This window comes from Nannobrachium achirus (genome assembly GCF_963921795.1).
Source record: "Nannobrachium achirus genome assembly, chromosome: 22".
Lineage (NCBI taxonomy): Eukaryota > Metazoa > Chordata > Actinopteri > Myctophiformes > Myctophidae > Nannobrachium > Nannobrachium achirus.
Window position 1 is genome coordinate 49,683,687 of NC_137829.1, and position 17,578 is coordinate 49,701,264.

Sequence of the window (17,578 nt, forward strand, 5' to 3'; positions counted from 1 at the left end):
TTTTAGTTTATTTCATTTCCTAATGTCTAGTGTATCACTTTAAAGGGTAGGCCTCAAGGGGTCCCCAAGACACATGTTTTTAGGTGTGTGTGTTATGCAAGGTTGTAGCCAGAATAATTCAATCTTCAGAAGTCATGTATGTCCCCATGATGCACATTGACACTGGGTCCCCAAAACCCATGTTTTTAAAATGTGTGTGTGTGTGTGTGTATTTAAGCAAGTATGTTCCAGAAGAACTGAAATTTCAGAAGACGTGTCCCCATGATGCACATTACCACAGGGTCCCCAAAACTGATGTGTGTGTGTGTGTGTGTGTGTATGTGTGTGTAAGTTTACGGAATGCATCAATTATCTGATCCATTTCAAGGCTATTCATTTTAGAGAAGCGTTGTCCACACTGATCACATCCCTAGACTTTCTCTCCAGTGTTGTCTTATGGCTATGTAGGTATTGTAAAGTGCATTTTGGTTGTTGATTATAATCTACTGTACCAGTGAGAACATTATCTGATCTCACATCTGATTGTTTATCTTATATTTGCTTAAATGGGGATTTCATAATAAGGTTTACATTTAAAAAGTACTCATAGACCACATACTCATAGACCGCACACCAAATGTGTTTGAAATACCTACTGTCCAACTAGCCTGGGCAGCATTCAGTTTCAGGTTTGTTATCAGGTCGGAAGCGGATGATATCGCTACATCATGTTGTAGTGTCGTTGTGTAGTCAGACAGACAGGAACATTCCTTCCATACTTACTTCCTTCCTCCTTTCCCCCATTGTATCGATTGAATGTTCCGGTCTGTCTGACTACAAAACAATACTACAACATGACGTAGCAATATCATCCACTCCAGACCGGGTCACACAGCGATTTTGACATGCCTACCTTTTGACTTTTAAATATTTAATGAATCTTATTCTTCACAGACGTTGAATGACGTGTGTGCAGCAGGTGATGGCGACTGCCCCACAGACACAGACACGCATGGCTCCATCACAGCACCACGGCAAGATCCAGTCACTGCCAAGACGATCACTTCCGTTGAAAAGGTAAATGTGGAGAGCACACCTTACAATGATTTTTAGTTTATTTTCATTTCCTAATGTCTAGTATATCACTTTAAAGGGTAGGCCTCACAGGGTCCCCAAGACACATGTTTTTAGGTGTGTGTGTGTTATGCAAGGTTGTAGCTGGAATAATTCAATCTTCAGAAGTCATGTATGTCCCCATGATGCACATTGACACTGGGTCCCCAAAACCCATGTTTTTAAGATGTGTGTGTGTGTGTGTGTGTGTGTATTTAAGCAAGTATGTTCCAGAAGAACTGAAATTTCATAAGACGTGTCCCCATGATGCACATTACCACAGGGTCCCCAAAACTGATGTGTGTGTGTGTGTGTTTACCTAATGCATCAATTATCTGATCCATTTTAAGGTTATTCATTCTAGAGAAGCGTTGTCCACACTTATCACATCCCTAGACTTTCTCTCCAGTGTTGTCTTATGGCTATGTAGGTATTGTAAAGTGCATTTTGGTTGTTAAGTATAATCTACTGTACCAGTGAGAACATTATCTGATCTCACATCTGATTGTTTATCTTCTATTTGCTTAAATGGGGATTTCATAATAAGGTGTACATTTAAAAAGTACTCATAGACCACATACTCATAGACCGCACACCAAATGTGTTTGAAATACCTACTGTCCAACTAGCCTGGGCAGCATTCCGTTTCAGGTTTGTTATCAGTTCAGAAGCGGATGATATCGCTACATCACGCATGGCTCCATCACAGCACCACGGCAAGATCCAGTCACTGCCAAGACGATCACTTCCGTTGAAAAGGTAAATGTGGAGAGCACACCTTACAATGATTTTTAGTTTATTTCATTTCCTAATGTCTAGTGTATCACTTTAAAGGGTAGGCCTCAAGGGGTCCCCAAGACACATGTTTTTAGGTGTGTGTGTTATGCAAGGTTGTAGCCAGAATAATTCAATCTTCAGAAGTCATGTATGTCCCCATGATGCACATTGACACTGGGTCCCCAAAACCCATGTTTTTAAAATGTGTGTGTGTGTGTGTGTATTTAAGCAAGTATGTTCCAGAAGAACTGAAATTTCAGAAGACGTGTCCCCATGATGCACATTACCACAGGGTCCCCAAAACTGATGTGTGTGTGTGTGTGTGTGTGTATGTGTGTGTAAGTTTACGGAATGCATCAATTATCTGATCCATTTCAAGGCTATTCATTTTAGAGAAGCGTTGTCCACACTGATCACATCCCTAGACTTTCTCTCCAGTGTTGTCTTATGGCTATGTAGGTATTGTAAAGTGCATTTTGGTTGTTGATTATAATCTACTGTACCAGTGAGAACATTATCTGATCTCACATCTGATTGTTTATCTTATATTTGCTTAAATGGGGATTTCATAATAAGGTTTACATTTAAAAAGTACTCATAGACCACATACTCATAGACCGCACACCAAATGTGTTTGAAATACCTACTGTCCAACTAGCCTGGGCAGCATTCAGTTTCAGGTTTGTTATCAGGTCGGAAGCGGATGATATCGCTACATCATGTTGTAGTGTCGTTGTGTAGTCAGACAGACAGGAACATTCCTTCCATACTTACTTCCTTCCTCCTTTCCCCCATTGTATCGATTGAATGTTCCGGTCTGTCTGACTACAAAACAATACTACAACATGACGTAGCAATATCATCCACTCCAGACCGGGTCACACAGCGATTTTGACATGCCTACCTTTTGACTTTTAAATATTTAATGAATCTTATTCTTCACAGACGTTGAATGACGTGTGTGCAGCAGGTGATGGCGACTGCCCCACAGACACAGACACGCATGGCTCCATCACAGCACCACGGCAAGATCCAGTCACTGCCAAGACGATCACTTCCGTTGAAAAGGTAAATGTGGAGAGCACACCTTACAATGATTTTTAGTTTATTTTCATTTCCTAATGTCTAGTATATCACTTTAAAGGGTAGGCCTCACAGGGTCCCCAAGACACATGTTTTTAGGTGTGTGTGTGTTATGCAAGGTTGTAGCTGGAATAATTCAATCTTCAGAAGTCATGTATGTCCCCATGATGCACATTGACACTGGGTCCCCAAAACCCATGTTTTTAAGATGTGTGTGTGTGTGTGTGTGTGTGTATTTAAGCAAGTATGTTCCAGAAGAACTGAAATTTCATAAGACGTGTCCCCATGATGCACATTACCACAGGGTCCCCAAAACTGATGTGTGTGTGTGTGTGTTTACCTAATGCATCAATTATCTGATCCATTTTAAGGTTATTCATTCTAGAGAAGCGTTGTCCACACTTATCACATCCCTAGACTTTCTCTCCAGTGTTGTCTTATGGCTATGTAGGTATTGTAAAGTGCATTTTGGTTGTTAAGTATAATCTACTGTACCAGTGAGAACATTATCTGATCTCACATCTGATTGTTTATCTTCTATTTGCTTAAATGGGGATTTCATAATAAGGTGTACATTTAAAAAGTACTCATAGACCACATACTCATAGACCGCACACCAAATGTGTTTGAAATACCTACTGTCCAACTAGCCTGGGCAGCATTCCGTTTCAGGTTTGTTATCAGTTCAGAAGCGGATGATATCGCTACATCATGTTGTAGTGTCGTTTTGTAGTCAGACAGACAGGAACATTCCTTCCATACTTACTTCCTTCCTCCTTTCCCCCATTGTATCGATTGAATGTTCCGGTCTGTCTGACTACAAAACAATACTACAACATGACGTAGCAATATCTTCCACTCCAGACCGGGTCACACAGTGATTTTGAAACAGAGACCAGGCTTTCCTCCGAGGTGGGTGGGAAGCCTGGTGACGCGAGGTTACTGTCCAACAGAATGGTGTATTGGGCTACATAAGGATGTTGACATACTAGTGATATTAAACTTACCATGTGAACTTAACATCTGTCAAGTGTACAACTTTGACATGCCTACCTTTTGACTTTTAAATATTTAATGAATCTTATTCTTCACAGATGTTCAATGACATGTGTGTAGCAGATGATGGCGACTGCCCCACAGACACAGACACGCATGGCTCCATCACAGCACCACGGCAAGATCCAGTCACTGCCAAGACGTCCACTTCCGTTGAAAAGGTAAATGTGGAGAGCACACCTTAAAATTATTTTTAGTGTATCATTTCCTAATGTCTAGTATATCACTTTAAAAGGTAGGCCTCACGGGGTCCCCAAGACACATGTTTTTAGGTGTGTGTGTGTGTGTTATGCAAGGTTGTAGCCAGAATAATTCAATCTTCAGAAGTCCTGTATGTCCCCATGATGCACATTGACACTGGGTCCCCAAAACCCATGTTTTTAAAATGTGTGTGTGTGTGTATTTAAGCAAGTATGTTCCAGAAGAACTGAAATTTCAGAAGACGTGTCCCCATGATGCACATTACCACAGGGTCCCCAAAACTGATGTGTGTGTGTGTGTGTGTGTGTGTGTGTAAGTGTGTGTAAGTTTACGGAATGCATCAATTATCTGATCCATTTTAAGGCTATTCATTTTAGAGAAGCGTTGTCCACACTGATCACATCCCTAGACTTTCTCTCCAGTGTTGTCTTATGGCTATGTAGGTATTGTAAAGTGCATTTTGGTTGTTGATTATAATCTACTGTACCAGTGAGAACATTATCTGATCTCACATCTGATTGTTTATCTTATATTTGCTTAAATGGGGATTTCATAATAAGGTGTACATTTAAAAAGTACTCATAGACCACATACTCATAGACCGCACACCAAATGTGTTTGAAATACCTACTGTCCAACTAGCCTGGGCAGCATTCAGTTTCAGGTTTGTTATCAGGTCGGAAGCGGATGATATCGCTACATCATGTTGTAGTGTCGTTGTGTAGTCAGACAGACAGGAACATTCCTTCCATACTTACTTCCTTCCTCCTTTCCCCCATTGTATCGATTGAATGTTCCGGTCTGTCTGACTACAAAACAATACTACAACATGACGTAGCAATATCATCCACTCCAGACCGGGTCACACGGTGATTTTGACATGCCTACCTTTTGACTTTTAAATATTTAATGAATCTTATTCTTCACAGACATTGAATGACGTGTGTGCAGCAGGTGATGGCAACTGCCCCACAGACACAGACACGCATGGCTCCATCACAGCACCACGGCAAGATCCAGTCACTGCCAAGACGATCACTTCTTGTATTTCTTTACATTTTGTAAAGAAATACATATGTAGGCCCCTGTTTGAATGCCCCCGCCCTCTGTCAAAAGCAGCTAAAATCCCTAAAACGAAAGAAAGCAGCAAATGGGAAAAAAACAAAAACAAAAAAAAACTCGCCTTTAACCCTCTAAGGCCCGCATTAAGAAATACTTGAAATAAAAAATTGAAAAAAATCAGATGGTGTTGTAGGAGTCATATTAAGAGGAAAATGTAATGTTTTTTTCAAAAAAATGTTTTTGTAAGATTTTATAGCCATAAATCAAAAATCATAAATCATGCTCTAATTTACATATGGGGGATATTTTTCACAATAATGACATATGTACATGTTCTAGACATTCTAATGATCACCAAAAAAAATAGTACAGGCATTTTACTTATGTTTTTGTGAGGTATAGCTTCCATGAAAAAGTGAGATGTTGTTCGTCAAAACTCTGGAATTTCAGCGGGTGTGGCGGGTGTGAATGTCAGCCCCTGTGGGGGGTATTTATATGCAAATATTGTGGCCAATGGCATTGTAATACTAAACAATAGAATCCAATGGTGGTGTTTAGGTGGTAGGGGGAGCTAAAATAAAATGATTTAAACCTTTTTTTGGATAAAATACAAACGTTGTAATATTACAACCGTGGGCCTTAGAGGGTTAACTTTCTCTTATAACCTAAAAAATGTTAAAAAAATAAGAATAAAAAATAAAGTTGTCCTTTAAGTAAAACTATAAATTCTCAACACTTAGTGCAACTTGTGGAACATTTTAGTGCAACTAGTTCAACTTTGCAAACTAGATATTTTTGTGGAACATTTTAGTGCAACTAGTTCAACTTTGCAAACTAGATATTTTTGTGCAAATCTAGATATTTTTCGTTATCTTTAGAATGCGGTTGTAGACAAAGAATTTCACAGACTGCCAATCTCTGTTTTTAAGAGCCAATGGCTCAGCTTTTAAGCATTGGACACACTCCATCTTTCCTGGGACACGTAAGGAGTTGATGAATCTAATCAAGTGCCTCTCCACTGCTTCGATTTCTTTGGTCTCCCACGGCCTCTTCTGTTTGGCAGCTCTGTGGCCTGTATATGAAATGGATTACGAATCATTCACAGAATTATGCTTTTCTGTTACTTGTTTTTAATTTGTTAGTTGTGTTGTTTAACTTGTTTTATAACTTATATTCCTTCTTCCCCCCATTATGTTGTTACCATAGCCATAAGAAAACACCTGAGCATACTGTACCTGCCAGTCCTGATGAGGACACAGTAGGTGTGTGTGTGTGGCTAAAATCCCTAAAACAAAAGAAGGCACCAAATGCAAAATAATGAACACTCACCTTTTACTTTCTCTAATAACCTAAAACATGAACCTTGGTTCATGTGTTCATGTTTTCAGGTTTCAGGAGTTCCAGGGGGTACCTAGCTAAATAATGCCCTCATGGGTCGGTATAGAGAGTGTACAAATAGTACCAAATGGACCCTGGCAGGTTAAATGGGAGGTCCGCAGCCTAAATGCATGTAAAACTGCGGCTCCTTGAAATGATTCGCTGTAATGTTTACAGTTCCTGAATGTTTACAGTTCCTGAAAACAGTTTTGTTTGATATTGCCTAATAAATATTGCTATTTTGAACTGAGAATCATTCTTGAATCAAGCTTTTTTTTTTTTTTTTTCATGGAAAAATGATCTACATTTGATCTGTATTTGGTATGCAACTAAATTATTAAAATATTGTAAAGAGAATGTAAAGTATCAAACTCAAGTAAAATGTAGTGAACATACAGTATGTAAGGGATAATATCTCCGGTCATTGTCGGCAGATAATTCACCGACAGGGAGTTCAACCACCGAGGCGGTTAAACCTTCCTGAAGCCAGATATTATCCCGCTTATTACATGGCTACCTAACTAAATTAATAAATTGACCCAAAACACATAAAAAAAAAGTATTCCTTAAGTTTCACGCTGGCCGCGTCAGCCCAGCTGCATGCAGCCCATCTGCACTGTTGGAAAACAAGGAAGTGAGTTGATCAAATAGAATCCATTTTCGGGCACTGCTTCGTCTATTTCTTGCTCAAATGTTTTCAAAAACATTTTTGAGACAATGTTTAACTGTAAATGACAATGTGTGTCACAGTGTGTGTGTGTGTGTGTGTGTGTTTACATGGCTGTCATGTTGGAAACAGCAGTAAATCAGCAGGGCGCAGCCGCAGTGCTGAGAGGGTTTGATTAGGCAGAGGTCTGATATAGAGTCATTATCCAGAAATAACTGACCGATTAATTCAGCGACTGACCAATCAGAATCAAGCATTCAACCAAGCCATGTAATAAGCATTTATATTGTATGCCCTTTCCTTAAAGCATCCAGTGTCCTTGTGTGTTCCCCGCTGTCCTCTCTAGTCTCCTGTGAGACAGCCTCAGACAAGTTCAGGGTTAGGTTACAGGGCCCACTCTGAATTCTGACTTGCTTTCTGGAAGTCTGTATCTGTACACAAAGCTTCCTGCATACAATTCATCAATATTAAATGTACCCAGGACATTGAGTCCCCATTTTGGTGTAAAAAAACAGGTGTGTGTGTTATTTAAATGATATGTTAATGAGGTACCCATGAACCATGACTTCATGCACAGATCTGTGTGTATGCAAATTAAGTCCCCATGAACCATGGATTCATATAAGTCCCCAAGATGCACGTTCAGGACAAGTCTGTGATAATACTTCATCCAATCTAGAATCTGAGGTGATAGTCTTGTTAAGGATTTTTTTCTGAACTTGCCTGATTTTTTCCAGGCCTGTGGGACCACAGGAAAGTGGTGTCCCCATACATGATGACCCTGCAGTTGGTCCCCGTAATGGATGCATACAAACATGTGTGTGTGTGTGTGTGTGTGTGTGTGTGTGTGTGTGAGATTGTGATTATTTTGGAGGGTCACGGCACTGAAAAGTTTCAGAACCACTGCTATTATTGTGACCGTAGGTCGCAGATTAGTATGTAAACGGTCACAGCTTGTCCGTATGTACGTATCTCTGTCACACCTGACACTGGTTCAGGGGAACCACTCTTAACAGAATGGGTTTGCTGCTCTGACATCACGCTCTGGCTTCACTGTGATGTCACACTAACAGAATCACCTTTATGCCCATATATGGAGTTCCCTGATGTCATCAATATTAAGCCCATATCTAACAGGACTTCATATGGGAATGCCCATATATGGAGGCCACATCGGCCACATACCACGCTAACGTCTGTTTATACATACAGGGATCTCCCTGTATGGGCATAAAAGGGTATGATGTCAGATATCATACACATCATAGGACTTTCACATAACGAAAAACTGAGTCAGCATGTTTGGGCTCTCACAGCATATCTCCATGTGCAGTACATGGATCTCCATATATGGGTACCAGGGGTCTCCATATATGGGTAACTGGTCCGATATACATCACTGGCCAGATGGCTAAGAATTGGCGCGACCTCGCCCCTTTAGGGCAAGGTCGCATGTCGCCCTGAGGCGTCTTACTAGTATTATAAAACAGTTAAAAGATAAAATATGGAGATGGGACGTTCCTGCCCGGCAGCAAGGGTAATATCCTCACTCTGGGGGGACTCAACCTATATCTGTAGCAGGGACGTGCTGGCCATTGGGAAACGCGGGACAACTCCCGAACGGCCGGTTCATTCCCGGCCGGTCCAGGCCGGCCATTACGAAAAATAAATAAATAAATGACGGCCTTCGTTCCATTTCGGGGGCTGGGGCGGCCAACAAAGTAAATCATCACTGTCGGGCAGAAACCTTGTATGTCCAAGTTTCAAATTTGTACATTTTTTCGCAAAGCCCTGCTTCATCATACAAGGCCGTCGCACAAAACTAGTGAAAACAGCAGATCTACAAGCACACAACGCCTCGCAGCGCGAGGCGTTGTGTGCTTGTAGATCGGCTGTTTTCACTAGTTTAAATCATTTTTAAAATGGTTTTGGACGTACAAGGTTTCCACCCGACAACGACGAAATATAACTCATGTAATTGGCCCACTGGCTTGTCACTTGTCATGATCCGAAATGGCAAATCTTTGAGTAGCAGCAGCGCTATAGAGAGAGATCTCTCTCTATGGCGCGCAATGAGGGCCTCTGCAACTCTTTTTCCCTGGCTGAATCAGGGGCCCAGCACGTCCCTGGTGCACATCCCAACATCAGGAGTAGGAGTGCCATGGGAGCCGTAGTAGCGCTGCTGGTCTCTTATCCAAATGAAATGTCTTCTTGGCTTCACATGGCTGAGATGTGTGCAGCATAAACACACAGCCTCACCGCTGCCTCCTCGGCCCCCCGGGGACCCCCCCCCGTTCAGCTGTTAACGTTTACTTTTTGCTGCTTCAAAAGCTCCAGAGCCAGATGAGAGAGGCCTGTAATAATCTGGATGAGATTGGGTACAACGGTTGGACAAAAGCAATGAGTTACCAGGGCCCAAGGTGGAGGGGCCCTAGTGACTTTAGCTATTGAAAAATAGCAGATACAGTTCCGCTATTTTTGAAAAGTCGTGAGAATGTGTGCAAATCTTTGAATGTATGTATTTTTTAAGCGAACATTTGTAACTAAAATTTTGCTTCTGGGGGGGTCCCTGGAACTAGATATTTTGAGATGGGGGGTCCGTGGCCAAATACATATCATCTTGGGGGTCCTTGACATGAAAACAGTTTGAGCACCACTGACATGGAAACATAGGTTTCTTGCACACATTTTCACGATTTTTCAAAAATAGCAGATCTACAAGCTCGCAGCGCGGCACTCGGTGCCGCGCTGTGAGCTTGTATATCTGCTATTTTTCAATAGTTAACATTCATGGGGGGGCCCACAGTGAATCCTTGTACCCACGGCCCACAATTTGGTGTGACGCCCCTGTCTCTTTCTGAGCCAAGAGTTGGAAAATCAATAGCTGTGTCCTCCCCAGTCTCTGGGAAAACACAGAAGTCAACAACCAGCAGTGGAAAAAAACATATTTCTTGAGTGGCACTTTTCACTTATTAATAAATGTATATGTCATTTCTTTTTTTTTTTTGTAAACCTGAATATAGTACTTACTTGTTCGACAGGGGAAATGCCTCTTTATTTGCTTTTAGGTGGTTTCACCTCGCGGTGGGGATGAATAAAACATCGGAGCATCAAAAATAATGCACGTACATTAATATTGCATTAGTTAAGAGGACATTCAAAGGGAAACAAATCCGTTAAAAGTGGAATTTCTACCATTTCGTTGCGGTTTCTCCCTCGCTGCAATACGGGACAGAGAAATGGTTTTGTTTGGTAGTGCGGACAGGGCGTCGCACCAAATTCTGGGCCCTGGGTACAAGGATTCACTCACATTTTGTGCTTTAACTACCGAAAAAGAGCAGATATACAAGCTCGCAGCGCGGCACCAGATCTGCTATTTTTGAAAAATCTTGAAAATGTTGAAATATTTGAACATTTCAAATCCTTCTAAGGTTTTTTGAAAAACCTGTGTTTCTATGTCAGTGGTGCTCAAACTTTTTCATGTCAAGGACTCCCAAAATGAAATGGGTTAGGGTTATTTGACCACGGACCCCCATCTCAAAACATTTAGTTCCAGGAACCCCCCAGAAGCAAAATCTGAGTTACAAATATTCGCTTAAAAAATGCATATAAGCTATTCAAAGATTTGCACACATTTTCACTGCTGCCTGTGGTCCCGAGAGGGCGGTTCTGTTCTGTTCCTTCCATCACACTTCTCTCTCTGTCTTTCCCTCTAAACACTGTTGTGAAAACCAATAAGACTCTAGTCTACAGAGAGAAAAGAAAGAAGAAAGCTAGGGGTGGAAGGTATAACTAAGTATGTTTACTTAAAGGGGTACTGTCACCTAAAGGGGTACTGTCACTTTAAAAAGTCATTTTAAAATATGAGTTAATAATTCTATGATGTCATTGTGGGAATGTGCAATTATAAGCCAATCAAATTAATTGACTGTACTTAGACTACTTACTGTACTGGTCAGCTGTTGTTGGGTGGGCGAGGGGCAGATTACACTGTGACATGAGTTTCAGACTATTTCAGGCCGTTTTCAGAGAGACCACGTGACCTACTGTATCATACTATTATAATTTCGGGGCGTGTCAGCGGGCCTTTAAGTAACATTTTGAGATACTCAAAAAAAAAGGCTCTTGGTTTACTTATGATCCTAAACCCAGGGTTTACTTATGATCCTAAACCCAGGGTTTACTTATGATCCTAAACCCGGGGTTTACTTCTGATCCTAAACCCAGGGTTTACTTCTGATCCTAAACCCGGGGTTTACTTCTGATCCTAAACCCGGGGTGTCTGGAAGTGACTGACAGGCGCGTGGCTGTCTTTGGGACAGCATGCGCTCTCTGCGTTTTTAGTCAGCCGCGCACCAAAAGAGTTTATCCACTGGCGACCATATTTTGGTGTGTGTGCACCCTAACAGACTAGTTCATACAGTGTGGTATTGCTACTTTTACTTAAGTGCAACGCAATCTGAGAAATCTATTCACCAACTGCTGCAGAAAGAAAGAAAGAAAGAAAGAAAGAAAGAAAGAAAGAAAGAAAGAAGGAAAGAAAGAAAGAGTTTGGGACTTTGAGGTCAATACTTCCAAGGAGATGTCCTGTGCTGTGCTGTGCTGTGCTGTGCTGTGCTGGGGGTGTTCTCTGTTCTGTTCTGGAGAACATTAGCACATAAGCCCAACACACTTGCTTTGCTTTCAGACTGAATTACAGAGAGAATTGCCAATTGGGAGACGGAGCCACAGAATAATAGTTGGAGATGAAAGTAGTACTGATGTCTATCCAATGCCTAATGGAATGGGAACGGCTGCACAGTAAGGCTAGATTTATGCACCGTCGTGCTACGAAGTACAAATCGGGCTTTTAACTCTGTGTACATGCGTGTGTGTGCGTGCATGCATGTGTATGCGTTCGCATGCACAGTATTACGAATGATACTTGTGAGGGCCAGATGTTCTATCAGTCTGTCATGGCAAGTGTCCTCTTTATTGGTATAACATGCTGGGGTGGCAACAACAGAGCAGGTGACATGTTTAACCTAAACAGACTGGTGAAGAAAGCAGGCTCTGTCGTTGGGTCCTCTCTGCAGGGGGTGGAGGAAGTAACCAGGGTGCGCACAGCGAGGAAGCTAGATTCCATCTTGGAGAACTCCTCCCACCCCTGTAGCAACTCATAATGTAATAACGGCTCATAATGTAATAAGGGCTCATAATGTAATAAAAAAAATGTAATAAAAACTCATAATGTAATAATCAGCTCATAATGTAATAAAAAAACGAGCGCATAACGTAATAACAGATTTTTCAATAATGTAATAATGTAATAATGTGTTACATTAAGAACCTCCACATAGGAGGCTCATAATGTAATAAACTTCATAATGTAATAATGTAGTTTTTATTACATTATGAGCTGATTATTACATTATGAGCTTTTATTACATTTTAATTATTACATTATGAGCTAGTTTTTTATTACATTATGAGCTGATTATTACATTTTGAGTTTTTATTACATTTTTTATTACATTATGAGCTGTTATTACATTATTGGTTGTGGGTAACACACCTTGCCAACTTTGTTGATGAAGAATGGAGCAACTATCTGCTAAGCATGCAGCAAATGAATTCATATAGTGATCATTTAAAGGGAATACACCATGAATTTTAGTTTTTCCAATTTTTATGTATTTCTTTTGTGTCCCACCAGCAGGTTCTATCCTCACAAAGTCCTATTTCTGACCATTGTGTCTTTCTCAGTTTATGGGCAGATCTATGTAAGCAGGTTTCAGAACAGGCTGTCTGATTTTAGGTCCGATTGTGTGCTGAGTGGGGGTTGGGGAGGGGTGGGCAGGCCTGAGAAGGAGGCAGCAGGTGCTGGGAGAGGGTTTGGGGAGGGGTGGGCAGGCCTGCTGAGCAGGAGGTGGGGACTGGGGAGGAGTGTGGGGCCAAAACTTGCTCAATAGCGCAGTCCTCCCACTCAGGACAAGGTGGTACTGCAGCTGAAAATGCTCTGAAAGCCAGGCAGAAATGACAGGGGCTCTGTATTCAGGAGTGGTAATTTAGCCTCAAATCTTTTGAAAAACGTTTTTTTTAGGACACAAACAATGTTATATTATTTTTAAATTATTACATTATTTTTAAATGCATGGTGTAGAACCATTAACTGTACAAAGAGCATCCACAATGTTCAACGTACAGTTCGTGATTGTATCGACACTGAGTGTTGATGCAACATCGATAATATCCCCATGTGGTCAGTATGACGACAGTCTGCTATTGCTAGTTTTGGGCCACTTTGCCGAAGGTCATGGGGACCATTATGTAAGCCTTGATGGACCAGTCACACACTTGATTCAAAGAGCCAGGAAGCAGAGGAGAGAGCATCACTTCGATCTGGCCCTCACTCTTGCCCCAAGTCTGGCCCTCACTCTGGCCCTGACCCGGTACCTCACTCTGGCCCTGACCCGGTACCTCACTCTGGCCCTGACCCGGTACCTCACTCTGGCCCTGACCCAGTACCTCACCTTGGCCCTGACCCGGTCCCTCACTCTGGCCCTGACCCAGTACCTCACCTTGGCCCTGACCCGGTCCCTCACTCTGGCCCTGACCCGTACCTCACTCTGGTCCTAAATCTGGACAGATCGAAGTGGTGCGCTCTCCTCTGCTTCCTGGACTCTTTGAATCAAGTGTGTGTTATCGATGTTGCATCAACACCCAGTGTCGATACAATCACGAACTGTACGTTGGATATTCATTGTACAGTTAAATGATCCCCATATGTATTCATTTGCTGCATGTTTAGCAGATAGTTGCTCCATTCTTCATCAACAAAGTTGGCAGGGTGTGTAGCAACCAATAATGTAATAACGGCTCATATGTAATAAGAGCTCATAATGTAATAAGAAATGTAATAAAAACTCATAATGTAATAATCAGCTCATAATGTAATAAAAAACGAGCTCATAATGTAATAATTAAAATGTAATAAAAGCTCATAATGTAATAATCAGCTCATAATGTAATAAAAATACATTATTACATTATGAAGTTTTATTACATTATGAGCCTCCTATGTGGAGGTTCTTTATGTAACACATTATTACATTATTGAAAAATCTGTTATTACGTTATGCGCTCGTTTTTTTATTACATTATGAGCTGATTATTACATTATGAGTTTTTATTACATTTGTTTTATTACATTATGAGCCCTTATTACATTATGAGCCCTTATTACATTATGAGTTGCTACAACCCCCTCCATCTAGAGATCACCAGTTACTGGAGTAAGAGAGGAAACGACCGCTTTACCTACCCAGGACGGAGATGTGAGAGATTAGGAACATCTTTTGTACCGGCTGCCCTTAAGCTGTACAACGAGACACATAACGGACGCTTGAAAAGGTCTCCCTTCCTAACTTAGACTGACGGAACCATTGCTGTATTGACTTTGACCTCTAAGGAACTATTGCTGTATTGACTTTGACCTCTAAGGACCGTCCAGGAAGAGTGCTCATGTGCGTCTTGCGGTGACACGCTTCCTAGTTTCTTCTTTTTTCGCACTGATTTTTGACATTGCACTATTAGGTTGTGTTGGTAGTTTCTGAGTATTTTTTTCTTTATTTAACAATGACAGTGAGATACTTGTTTGCACTAACTAGCATTGACTGCTAAGGTCTCTTTTGCAAGACACTTTATGTATATATGTTACAGTATGGTTGGGTAACTCAGGACGGTAAGAGTAAGAGCGCTTGTTTTGTCGTTCACCACACACTAATCACCACCAGATGGCGACGACAGCCCATAGACAGCCATTCACTAGTGCAGGCGCTGACGTCACTCGTTTGCGACTCTCTTTCTTTATTTACTAGCCTAGCTGGGCGGTGTTTAGCCATTAGCTTAGCCATTAGCTTACTATGAGCGTTTATCGTGGGCTTGCCCAGGCCTTACGGCCTGGGCATAAATATAACGATTGCATTCACCACAGCTTCGTAACTCGCGCGGCGCTCTGCCGGCCGCGCGGCCCCAGGTCCGCTGGCCTTCGCGCCGCTTGCAATGTCGTGGACAATCGAGCGGCCCCGCCTGGAGGACGTTGTTGTGGGCGACCGCTTGTTCCGCCCCGTGCGGCACCGCGAGTGCTCCGTTTCTCGACCGTCCTGTTTCTCTAACAAACCGTGACATATATACTTATACTTATATATTATTCGCCCCCTCTATTGATGCACCTTCTCTTTATTGGTACTGTACTGCTCTTGTCTTTGTTTTTGTTTTTTTCCCCCTCTTATCTATCTTTTCTTACGTCTCTGTAACTTTGTAAATAACTGTATACTGCTGCTCTACTGGACAACTGAATTTCCCCCTTGGGATAATAAAGGTATCTATCTATCTATCTATGTCCCCTCAAGTACGGTAGAATACGAGAAAGACATCCTGTGACAAGAAATGTCCTGGCCCTCACAACATGAGAAACGGTTGTTTTATGGTTAAAGCACACATTTTTAGAGAGTTACCGTAGGCAACTTTAGGAAGAAAAAAAAAGGTAAGAGGGAGTTTTTTTAATTGATAATGAGCACCTTATCAATCCTGTTTATTGAGCCGAGCTTTCATTGAGCTCACTATTGAGCGTTTTCTAATATTTTGTAGAAAGACGCGAGACAACAAATTCTGAACATAACTGGTATTTTTTTGTATTGGCCAGTTGTTGTGTACCTGTGAGTTTGTGGCTGACCACCACAGGACATGGAGACTTGAGTTCAAATAATATATATTTTTTGTATTTGTGGCATTCCAAAGACAAAAAATTGATTATAGTAAATATATCCATGTTGATTCCGGATGGGGACCCAAATGCATTCGGGTCCCCATCCAGAATCAATGGGGGTAACTTTATTGAAATCAAATTATTGTCTTAGGAATGCGACAAAAAACTAAAACATATTATTAAACTCAAATCTCCATGGTTTGAGTAATGAATTGAAAAAATAAATAAATTGGGGGGTGAACTACTCCTTTAAGCTTAGCGTTTAAAAATGGCATTCACATCACCACCATCCTAATATCTTTGTTGGTCCTCACAAGTCTAGTAATACAATGCATGCATGTGTGTGTGTGTGTGTGTGTGTGTGCGTGTGCGTGTGCGTGTGTGTGTGTGTGTGTGTGTGTACATAGTATACAAGCATCTTGCGGTTGTTTGCAGAGATGCGTTCATTCGTTCACGGCTGCTGCTCAGGTTATTCAGGATGAGATCATCTACCATCTCCCCTCCTTTTAGAAGCAGTCATTTGAATGAGAACATCTCCTCCTGTGCACTCAGACGGTTGCTTTAAAACCCATTTAGGCCTAGAATTATTGAATGCTTTAACCAGTGAAAAATAGCAGATATACAAGCTCACAGCGCGGCACCGAGTGCTGCGCTGTGAGCTTGTAGATCTGCTATTTTTTGAAAAAGTCGTGAAAATGTGTGCAAATCTTTGAATATATGTATGTTCAAAGCGAACGTTTGTAACTAAAATTTTGCTTCTGGGTGGTCCCTGGAACTAAATATTTTGAGATGGGGGTCCGTGGACCAAATAAATATAATTTTGGGGGTCCTTCACATGAAAAGGTTTGAGAACCACTGACACAGTAGTCTCTCAAGAACAGACTAACTGAGCTCCTGTTAAGTGAAAAGGACCTTTTCTTTGACGATGGCTGGCCAGATTGCTGACATAGAAACATAGGTTTTTCAAAAAAATCTTAGAAGGATTCAAAAGACACTTATAGAATCGTGACCAAATTCTAATTTTGATTTTTTTTCCAAAAATAGCAGATCTACAAGCTTGCAGCGCTGTGAGCTTGTATATCTGCTATTTTTCAATAGTTAAAGCATAAAATAATGATACACTATAATGTGTACCCGTTCTAAATGGATTAAAAAAAACTGTCTTATCAGCAGCATGAAGCAGTGTTCTATAGCAAGCTTTCATATTTATCACTGGCTATTGAAAGCATGTGGTTGGGGGGATGGTTGAGGCATCAAATGATTTTTCTTTTTCTCGCTTGGGGGCTTATACTCAACCCAGCTTGCACTTGCAACAGCAATAAAATTAATGAAAGGTGAAGAAAAGGGAACTCAGCATTGTTCATGATATCGTCTCCGTCTAAATGTCTAAAACTGTTACCTTTCACGATTCAAATTCAATAATGATGATGCCTTGCATTTCGTATAGGGCTTCGCACTGGTGCAGTGCTCGGGCCCCAAACACTGCAAAATAGCAGATCTACAAGCTCAAGACG